The following is a 12,054-nucleotide window of genomic DNA, read 5'->3' on the forward strand; positions in this document are numbered from 1 at the left end:
AATATCTGCGTGATTCTGATGTGCAGGTCATTATTCTCCAGGAGACTCATCTGGTGGAGAGCGAGGTATTTGAATTGGTTAAAAATAATAGGTGGATAGACTTATCAGTTTCTACCTCTCAGTCGCTTAATGTGAGAGGTGTATCTATTTTTTTTAAGAAAACAATCACCACTAGATTAGTTAGTCAAGTGGTAGACTCGGCTGGGAGATGGGCAATTGCCATGGTAGAGATAGGAGGTTTTCAAATAACATTGGTAGGGTATTATGGGCCCAATAGAGATGACCCCTCAGCATTAGAATCTCTATTTTCACAGCTTTTGCACTTCCCTGAACCCACTATTATCGCAGGGGATTTTAACATCGTGCTTGACTACGCTCTAGATAAAACGCCATCGAGTCGACAACAAGTTCTTTCTAAGTCTACTTAATTGTATGCAGCAATATGGGCATATTGACATCTGGCGGATAAGGGCAGGTCAGCAACCTGGATTTTCCTTTCGAAATTTTAAATATCATCACCAGTCCAAGATTGATTTCTTTTTGATTAGTCGCAATTTGCAGGGCTTCATAAAAAATGTTAGTTATTTGCCTTCTCATTTGTCGGACCATTCTGCAGTAAAGTTAGATCTTGCAGGTATCGTACAGCTCCCTAATAGATCATGGTCTTTTGATCGTATCTTTCTTTCGTCACTGGATGATGTTGCTTACCTCAAATTGGAGGCACGCGAATTTATGCAACTTAACATAACCACAGCAGGTACCAACACTGTATGGGATGCGTTCAAATGCTTCCTGCGTGGGGCTATTAAAAATAAGGTCACATTTCGCAGAAGGCAGTATACTCAGGAAGTAGCATCTATTGAAGCCAATCTCTTATTAGCACAGGTGGAATTAGACTCCTGTAGTAGTAGTACTCCCAGTCTTATTTCAGCTAAAAAAGAGAAACAGCTTGAGCTTAAAATGCAATTGGCTTCGGTTCTAAGTCAACGCCTGCTCCGTAGATGGGAAGTTAGCAAACTAGCCCAATTTGAATTTGGCGAAGGGGCTGGCAAATTGCTCGCTTGGAAATCCAGAACTGACCAGGTCCGTAATACAATTAACTCAATCACTTCCAGCTCTGGGACCTTAACGTCTGATGCAGAAATCAGAACGGCATTTAAAGATTTCTTTCAGGAGATCTATCAAGAGGACAAAGACATCTCCCCTGATTGCATTAGAGAGTGGCTAAATAATATACCCCTACCTTCACTCTCGTCGGATCAAAGAGCTTTTTTAGATATGGCAGTTACGGAGGAAGAAGTGGTGGCCGCAATTTGTGGAAGTAAGAGTGGTAAGGCGGCAGGGCCCGAAGGCCTACCAGCTGAAATATATAAGAAGTTGGTGGAAGAGATCTCTCCTTTTTTTGTTTTGCTTTTTAACCAAATACTGCAGGAAGGGGCACTTCCCCTAGTTCCTGGAACAACGCGTCTATCACTCTGATACTTAAGCCTGGTAAGGCTCCCACAGATTGTGGGTCATATCGTCCTATTTCCATTCTCAATGCCGATTATAAAATTTCTGCATCCCTTCTGGCTACGAGATTGGGTAAGGTTGCTTCGGACATTTTACATCCTAACCAGAAGGGTTTTGTAAGGGGTCGCCAGCTCTTTGAATTAACCTATGATCTGGTGGGTGCTATAGATATGGCTACCACTAACTTTTTGCCATTTGCTATCCTCACGTTGGACGCCACCAAGGCATTCGACAGAGTCAATTGGTTGTACCTGTCAAGTGCCTTGGCCAAGTTCAACGTGGGTGAGGGCTTCCGTAGAGCCGTACGACTTTTATATCATAGTCCATCAGCATCTGTTCTGGTTAATGGGGGCCTATCCGAGTCCTTTAACATCACAAGAGGAACGCGGCAGGGCTGCCCTCTATCTCCATTGCTTTTTGATCTCTACATTGAGCCTTTTGCTCAGACATTACGAGATAATAATATCATCAAGCCCTTTAAGTATAAGGCATGGGAGAAGAAGGTGGCCCTGTATGCGGACGATGTTATGATTTTAACATCAGAGATTAGTACTGCCTTTCCCACTGCCATCAAGCTAGCCCTTGAATTTGGAAATGTTTCGGGGTATGAGGTGACTGCCGCAAAAACCGAAATAATGGCTTGGAATACTGATCTAACAGGATTTACTGTACCACTTAGCACAAGCCTGAGATATTTGGGGCTAAGAATTGTTAAGGACATTAATTTAATCGCATCTACTAATCTATCTGCAGTAGCTGAAGAGTGTCGGAAATTAATGGATACGTGGGGACACCTCCCCTTGTCGGTTCTGGGACGTGCAAATCTGGTTAAAATGTCTATATTGCCAAAATTCTCATTTTTATATAATACAATTCCACTCTATTTTGATAAATTTCCTTTGACTAAATTACAAGCTAATATTAGTTTGTTTATCTGGAAAAAAAGAATGCCAGGATTGCATGGAAAAAAATAAGGCGGCGTCGTGAGAAGGGGGGACTGGCAGGGCCTGATTTACAGGTTTATGCTTGGGCATTCCAATTATCTCACACCCGCATGCTGCTAAAAATGCCATTTGATCAGGGGGTAGGGACGATGTTTTCGGCCATGTAGGAGGGTGAAGTATTTGGACAGTCTGGTTTTTTATTTAAGTTTGGCGATCCCAAATACTTTAAAAAGGTTAAACTCAAAGTACTACAGAGTTTGACCAAAACTTGGTCTAATATCAGATCATCGATTAAACTGGGATACTATTCGGACAGGGCACCCATTTGGGATCTACCGGTACCCCCGGTCTGGACAAGGGATGCATTATCAGCTCCATTGAAGGAGGCGGGTATATCAGTTTGGGGGGACCTATTTGCTGAAGGGGTGATGCTTCCTTGGGAACTCTTAAGCAATAAAATAGGTCCCAATTTTTCTAGATTTAAATTCCTCCAAATGTCAAGTTGGGCACAGGCTCTTCACAGTCAAAACCCACGTCGTAAGAACCCTCCAGTGGGGGGCAGTAGCCAACTGGTATCTCTCTTATTGGACAAACCACCTGTTTCAAAAGAAATTTCCCTGTGGTATAATTTAATACTTGAAGAGATTGACGGGGAATTTAATCTACCTGAGCAACTTTGGGGCCCCATGATATCCAGCTGTAATGTGCATGATCTTTGGACAAAATCCTGCACAGTTATGTGGGACATAGTTAAGCCAGCTTGGCCCCGAAGAAATCATCTATTCACTATACACAGGGCATATTACTCTCCACAGAGGCTGTCCAAGTTTTCTAAAGCCGACCAGGTGGCTTGTCCTCGGTGTGGTTCGATATCAGCTTCCGACACTCATATGTTTTTTGAATGCCCGTTTTTGTCATCCTACTGGGACGTCATCGGCAAGAATCTTACATCTTCCCTGAGTTTTCCTGTGGTCATCGATCTTAGGCTAATAGTCTTCGGAATCTTTGATTTGATTCGGAGCCCAGTAAACAATCTCCTTTTCTATTGTATGCTGGCAGCGTGCAGGGAAATCTGTAAACGTTGGAAAGAACCTGATCCCCCAACCCTACTTGATTGGTGTTTATCAATTTCTCAAATTTCGAAGTTGGACCTAGCCAGGATTGGAAATCCAAGGAGAAGAGCTTTTTGGCTGTTGCTAGATTGGATTGCTTAGCACCTGGGTTTTTTTTTTTCCCCAGTCCGATGATTATCTAGCCTTGATACAATCTCCTTGCTACTCCACGTAGCTCTTATGTGCCTAAGTGGTCAGTATTGGTGTCATTGGCACATGGTCAGCAGCTGCCGACTTAATAACTGGGCATCGGGCTCTGTATGATACTGGCTATTGCTGTAGGGTTGGGTCTTCCTCGTTCAGCTGGTAACCCACACCAGCTCGTTACTGAGACAGCACGCCTCTACCTAATAAGCCCTTGTGGCCTTGTTTGCATAGTCTGGCCTTTGCAGTCATGATAGAGATGAGGACACAAAAACAAAAAAAAAAAGGGTAAAGATCAAAAACAGTCTTCATCAGGGCCCCAAAAACCTGCATCTGGGGGGAGGGGGGGGGGGAGTCACAACCCAACAAAGGTAAAAGCAAAAAGAAACCTTGGAGTTACTTTTTTAAGGTAAAGACCCATTGGACAAAAGATGCTGATTGTCCAAAAGTCAAGGAAAATCCTCCTACCACCACTGCCCCTAAGGCTACTGCGTCCCCTAGCACAAGTACAAGTGTGGTACAGGGAACAAGGGATTAGTAGGGTTAACATTGGTCTCTGAGATGGGTTCTGGCCTAGTCAGAACTCTAGCTCAGGCTGTGCTTGTCTGTGATGGCTTTCATTGACTTTACCACCGCATTTGATAGAGTGGATAGAGGAACACTGGAGAAAACTCAGCAAAATGGGTATCCCGGATAAATTACTCCATATAATAACATCATTACATTCCGGAACCTGGTGTCAGGTTCAAATGGGGAGAGAAAGGGGTCTCACAAGCCCTATCCCGACCCCAAACGGCCTTAGGTAAGGATGCCTTCTTGCTCCCCTATTGTTTTTCCTCTACCTCAGCGATCTGCCTGAATGTTTTAAACGGATTTGCAACTTTCCACCTAAAATTGCCCTCCACAAAATTCACACCATGATGTATGCAGACAATGTAATCATATTAGACCTAACACCATTTGGCCTGCAAAGAAGCCTGCAAGCACTCCACATTTATACGGAGGAAAACTATTTAATACCGAACATCGCGAAAACAAAAATAGTTCAGTTTTCAGCAAGGAAATAGAGTGCCAAATTCAACTAGAATCTAGGGGGAAAAACGTTGGAAGTGACAAATGAGTATACCAATTTAGGTCGAATCTTCACAAAGTCTCTGCAAAATGTGTTCCATACTCAGAACCTGACTTGTAAATCCGATGTTCATGTGGGGGCACTTTCACGCTTATATGTTTCAACCGGACAAAGACACTTTTTTTCACTGCTTTAGGTATACAGCGCCAAGATTCCACCAGTGCTGTCATATGCTCTTGAATACATCCCAATAAGAAAATGGAATTATCTAGACCTAAAAGAAGGGAAGTTCTTACGGAAACTAACAAAGCTGTCTCAAGCTGTATCGGTACAAGCTCTCCGCCTCGAGTTCTCATTAATCAGCTCCTATGCCAGAGGAATTACTAATATCATCAGCTGGGCATATAACCTCCTCCATGCTGAAGAAGGAACGCTTTGATCTCTACTTAAAATAGAGATATTTGGAAAAGAATCTTCGAAATATGTATTTTCAAGGAATGTTTTAATTGCTTTTAAGTTATCTAATGTTAATATTAATTTGTTACAGTCATGGACTCCTGCTCAGCTGAAGCTCTTCTTAAAACACTTTACTCCAAGACTCAGCTTTGATCTTGACTCTCAACACTGCGCTAAATTGTCGTTTTATAAAAAATTTGCAGAAACTATGGCTTTTAAGAAAACACAACAGTATATTAATTTTAATTTAAAGCATGGGGTTAGGAGATCGATTGTACTGCTTCGTTTGGGATACTCCCTTTAAAATCTTTTACATATAAGTGTCTACCAAAAGAAAAATCAAGTATTCTTTGTAATTTGTGTAATGGTGGAGAGCAGGACTTGGAACATTTGTTGTTCACTTGCCCAAATGCGACAGTGGTAAAGGCAAGAAAAAGGTTTTTACAACCAATTTATATAAAATGTAGAATTAACTCTGAACAGGAATTGATCACACCATGTAAGTCTCCGCCAAATGAGTTTGTCTGCTACAATTTATATACATTTTTAAAACCTATTTTAACTTTTATATCATGTATTGAATATTTGTGGTTCTCAGCTGAGAACTAAACCAAATAAACTTGAACTTGAACTTGAACTTGTGGCATGGATATTGCCACCCTATTTGTCAGTCCCAGTTATCTGGGCAAATACAGACAACAGCCTTTAATAAATGGTACGGAGGCCATGGCATACAGGGACACAGGTGCAAGTGTCACTATGGTGACAGAGGATCTCGTGGCCCCTGACCAAAGCATACTTAGAGAAATGTACCAAGTGACCAATGTAAACAATGCCAGGACTGACCTTTTCTTGGCAGTTGTTAATTTCAGCTGGGGAGGGTTAACTGGCCCTTAGGAAGTTGTGGTTAGCTCAGACCGACCAGTAGAATGTTTCTTAGGCAATGATTTGGAGAATTCAGCAGAAAGCAGACCTCACTATCAAAGCTACTAAGTGCCAGATAGGGCAGAGCAAGGTTGTGTGCCTGGGCCACCTGGTGGCTGGAGGCCAGGATTAACCACACCAGAGAGGAATCCAGACCATCATGGACTGGGTTGCTCGAACTACCCAGGCTCAGGTGATCCAGCGGGTGACCAGCTAGAGATACTCACAATCCACATACTCACCTGGGCCCATAAACACAAATTCATATAAGCTAGTAATGTACCGCTGGGGTCAATTTATTGCGATGATACCTTTAAGATGAATTTACCCTAACATTTCTTTCCAAACCTTTTCTGTTCAAATGTAATTTCCTCTGGTCAATGGATCTTTTAGTTAACTTATGTAGATGAAATAGAATCAAATATCTTTAAATAACCACAGACTCGGGAGAGTTTTAAAAGTTTATCTAGTTAAATTCATTTGAGACAAAACCAATGCAATCTGTACACTGTTTTCTCTAGAGGAAGAAATTAATCTATCGAAATAAAGTCAAAATAATTCATCCAAGAAATGTTATTACGATGACAGTACATGGAGAGGAGAAATAAAGAGAGAGCACAATGACATACCACATAGAGTTATAGTTACCTAGGATGGTGTGGAAACCAACCCCTTGGCCCAAGAGCTGGATGGGTCCCCTGGGACAGCTCAGGTGACAAAGGCTCAGGACAGGATTCAGGGACAGGATAGATGACATCTTCTAGATCCGACGCCTGCGTCGCACCCCTCTCTGACACTATCTTCCTCCTCGATTCTTCTGTGATCTTCTTCTAAGTCTTTACCTTATTTCCCTTCTCGATTCTTCCACGATCTTCTTCTAAGTAATTAGCAGTGCTTAATTTGTAAAATAATAAGTGCCGGGGCTCTCGTCAGGAGGCCACTGCAGCTTGCAACACACGTAGCCCCTGCAATGCTGCCAATGATAGAAACATCACAAGTACTAGCCATCAAACTCCCACAAGTGTGACTATTCGGACTATTTCAGGCCCCCAAAGCTAAAAGAATGGCTTGGGAGGCAGGCAATAGTCATTTTAATGTTTATTGAATGAATAAACCTGTTGTGTGGTCATCTCAAAATTAGTCAGACAGTGCCACATTGTGGCAGCTGTCACCAGCGCTGGTTTTGAGAATTAAGTGCCGATCGAGCACTGGAAACCACAGCTCAAATTAAACCCTGGTTGCAAATCACACCTCCCACTGATAAGGGAGGGATAGCTTGCAGCTTATGTCACCAATTGAAGTTAATGACCTCAACCAAATCAGGAGTTTTCTGTACACATAATTCACTGGCTCTAGCAACAAAAGAAAATCAACCATTAAAATGTTAGCACCTGCAACACTCCTCTGGAGCATACCCATGGCTCTCAATTATATAGACCCGGCCCTGTGAAATAATTCCCGGTGCTTAGCACCGGAAAGCACCGGCACAAATTAAGCACTGGTAATTAGTTTAGGCTCTAGTTCTGCTATTCGCTTCTTCTTAAATATTTGCTCAGCTCTCGGACTGCATCCCGGTCTCTCAGTATCTCAGCAACACGAGCATATCTAACTAACTGAACTACCTCAATTATACTTTTCCTAATGGTAAACACCACCCCTAAATGTTTCAAATTTATGAAACTCCTAATTCTGATTGGACAAGCAACGGGGGATGATCATCACACCATTCTAAGTTTTAATAATTTTCTTTAGGTCTATTGTTCGGTGTTCCCGCCCATCAATTTATTTTCCCAAGCTTTATTTCCCATCCGTATTCACATCTTAATCAATACAAAGTATACCATTTGGTTTATAGTCTCTTCCTTTCACAGGTCATCATGCTGGTTCCCAGGGTATGTTGCTGTTTTATTTTGGATGGCATTCAAGGATTTACATTGCGGCTCCTGGCTTGGTATTACTGCGCCTGCGTGACAGTTACATGTGGTACAAGCTTCAGTCCCACTCGGAGGCCCAAATACGAACTAATATAGAGGTCAAAGAGAAACATATTAAAATCAAAATAAAATGATTTCACTGTATACCACCTATCTCTACTCTAATCCCATTTACTTATAAAAACCTTAAGTATTAGCATTTTAGTAAAGTAGCAGGGTTTAGTTTGGCAAAACCATGCGCTTTAACATGTGAGTTTCAAACGGCCATCTTAAAAGCGATTACGCAGCTGCAAAGATTTCCCTCCAAACGAAAGGCTTGTCATTACTACGTAGATGTAGTTGACGCATGCGCAGTACAGAATTCTGCGTTAGCAGCCATTTTGAGTCACACTTGGGTTACTTGTTAGTATGAGACATATGCAAGCTTCCCCTAAACTTAAATGTGTGAACTGTAATGCACGTTAGTATTCACAAACACAATTATTAAGGTATTACGAGTTATTTGAGAAGATTGCATCCAAGCAAGTCTCTTTTATACGAGTCGTTGCTCCATCAATCCCCTCTCTGATGGCATTTAATGCCATCACTAATTTCCCACCACCAAATCAGATGCCAACTTTAACACATCTCAATTCCTTCTTCAATCTTTCCATTTCCTTCTTTTTCGACATTGAACTGTAAACTCTTCATCTTTTTATATAGATCTCCTTTCATTTCTTCTAATTGTCTCTCATCGTATTTTCTTTTCTTTCCCTTTTCAGTCACTTCATATTTTTTTCTTTTCTTACAAAATTTGAACCATATCATTATTGCTAAGACTAATAGTGTTATTCCAAGTAATTGTTGATCATCAAAAATCCTCCAGCAGTGTCAGTAGATAACCGATCAACTACTGTAGACAGTTGACAAATTCTTCGTGTATTCAGAGTTACTCCCACTGAAGGTATCAATGCACTAAATAATATCACCTACTATTTCTGAAAAACCCCAGTTTGGACCCAGCCAAATGCAAATCACCTACAACAAGCCCACCCCTCTCCCCAAACAAATAAATAAATCACCCCAACCAATGTCCAAAGTAAGTCCAACAAACAAAGTCTGCTTGCCCTAACAGGCCTCCCCAATTCCCACCCTATTCACCTATAACTTATGTCCCTTCCACCAAAGAAAATATATTTAAAAAAGAGCTTAGATGGCATCTATCCAGCTGTGGAGGTGTGCCACCTCCTGGCGAAGCAACCCCAGCTCCCGTAGGACGTGGTGGAGAAGTAAGTCTGTGGACGATGATGAGGGGGTGGCAGCAGTGATGGATCCTGACTGCCAGCGGTGCTGGTGATGGAGTTGCCAGGATGGAGGTACACGGAACAATGGCACATGTCTCTTCCTCCTTCAAAGCCAAAAGCCAGTGATATTCGGCCTAGATGGCCACCACAGCCGGGAAGCTATATCCTGCCGTAATGGTGGACCAGCAGGAGTAGCTATATTAAGAAATAAAAAAATAAAAAGACAAACTGTAAATAATGCTCAGTGCAAACACTTGTTTATATAGTGGCACAGTAACAGAATATTGCTAGTCCCCTAGGACCATTGACATTTCTGATGTAATTAGTCACAGTGCTAAGTTTCCCCCACACATGCATCACATAAAGCACTTGCTGCAAGGAATTAAGTCAGAATACCAACAAAATAAAAGTGTTTTTTCTTTGAAAGGATTTCATAGTAAAACTAAACTGGCACTTTGGTTATGATTTAGATTTTGGCAGGTGTTGTACTCCCTGACAATGGTGAAGGCCATCTCATCTGCCGAAATATAAATCCTATAGGCTATAATGGGATTTATATGGATATCTGTCACCATTGTGATGGAGTAACCCGTCAGCCAAGATCTAAATCAGGCCCTCAGTGTGTAGAAAGAAAAATTACTTCTCAGTAATGAGCAAGGCTTATGTGCAGCACAATAAAAAAGTATTCCTATGTAAAACATTAATAGAGGCAAGCTAGTGTTGGATCTGCTGCATTCTACAGCTGGGGCAGCTGTAATGGATAATTTATTATCTTTAATTCCAATGACCCTGCTATTTTTTGACTGTCTTTCAATTCTACCCTGACTCCAAAGAGGCACCTGAATAATAATAATACTATGTCACACACATCACGTATAAACGCAGATATCCTGTCTGCCGATAATAGACAGTGGAAAAAGATGCACTGCAGTACAGGTAAGGGAACAGGATATATATTTTATTTGGTACGTTTGTCACAGACTATCCCATCTGCCAAACTCTATTTCAGGCGATTAGTCCCACTTTACTCCCTGGCTTCGCCCTCCACCACAAATTATTTTCAGCACATACCTTCACTTGGCAGTTAGGAAAGTTACTCAATTGCAAGATAAGTTAGAGGGATTAAGCTAGGTAGAGGTTTTGCTATAAAACAATCGGTTGCCACTGACCATCAAGTGCTAAGCATTTGCTTAGTCAATCACTGCGGTTGACGGATGACAAAAGGGAAACATTTGAATAGGCCTAAATCCATCATTGAAGCCATGAAATATATGTACATATATCACTTGCCAGAAACATGTGGTTCATGCCGAGAATGGATTTTTTAATTTTTTGGAAGACTGGGACAGAACTTAGGAAAGAAGAATGGAGTGAAGAAGTAGTAGGAGGTGACTGAGTGGGCACTGAGAAACACACCTTGTTTTCAGTTTGAAATGCATTGAAAACTTTGTAATGCTGCATTAACTGAAGCAGATGCACATTGCAGAGCTAACCCTTCAGTGCCGAATTGAACCATGCTGCAGTTGGATCACGGGTGGCAAATGCCATGGGCAGGGGGGTGAAGAATAATGATGGATGGGATATCTGCCTCGCTTAGCAAATACAATATAGTTAATTTGTCAATAAGCAAGCAATCTGACTTACCACCACCCGTCACTGCCACCACTGGGACTCCTCCCCCTCCAACCTCCTGGGCCTCCTCCATTGCACTGTTGCTGCCACTGGCCCTGGCAGTCTGTGCGGCTAGAAAAAAACTTCCCATTTTAGATACCAGATTAGACTCCAAAGTATTTTTTTTAACAAACTACATCAGCAAAACCTCACTGCTTTGGGAGGTTTGTTGGTTGACAAGTTAGAAAAACCAGGTAGTCAAGCCAACTAAAAACTTTTTTCTGCTAGTGGAGGGACAGAGCTATGATGAGTTATTGAAGCACAATGAAGGGGTGGAATGGTCAATGAAGGACATATGGTCTTATTTGCAAATGCAATGGGATCTCATTGATTTCCTGCCATGCTGCACTATCATGGAAACAGCTGGTATACTGTATAAATGAATAACATAACATTGGTGGGTCCATGACCTTGCCCATTCTCCCATTTTGACTGTTTGAGTATGAGCAAGAAAGCCTTCTCAACAAACACATGTGATAAATATTAGTTTACTTTGGCCTGCAATCTTCACAGTACCAGACATCTGTACTCTTAGTCTTACAGTACCACAAAACATATAAGGGGAGAGGTAAAGCTTCCTAAAAAAGTAGAACAAAGCTACAGACAGGAGGAAATCAGCTACAGAAACATGAAATATAGAAAAAAAGGACAATGCAGGGATTGCAAGAATTGAACAAACAGTACATAGAGGAGATAAAATAAAGAGACAGTATAAAAAAAACTAAACAAGGCAAAATGATTCTACTAGTAGGGAGATGTAAAAGTTAGGGAAATAATAACAACAAGACTTAATCGGACCAGCAGAGTCATTTGCCAAGGTCGTAGTGCTGGTAGTGGTGGTTCCACCCACCGTAGTGCTGGTGGCAGCCCTGCTCTGATGATGCCCTCTTGGCCTTAGGTTCTGATGTAAGAAATAAAGAAGATTAAATAAATTAGTGGTACAGCTAATCTCCAGAAAATATTTTAAAAGGCAGATACAGTAGCATTGTACTTTTCTAAATC

This window comes from Triturus cristatus, chromosome 4_1, assembly GCF_964204655.1.
Source record: "Triturus cristatus chromosome 4_1, aTriCri1.1, whole genome shotgun sequence".
Lineage (NCBI taxonomy): Eukaryota > Metazoa > Chordata > Amphibia > Caudata > Salamandridae > Triturus > Triturus cristatus.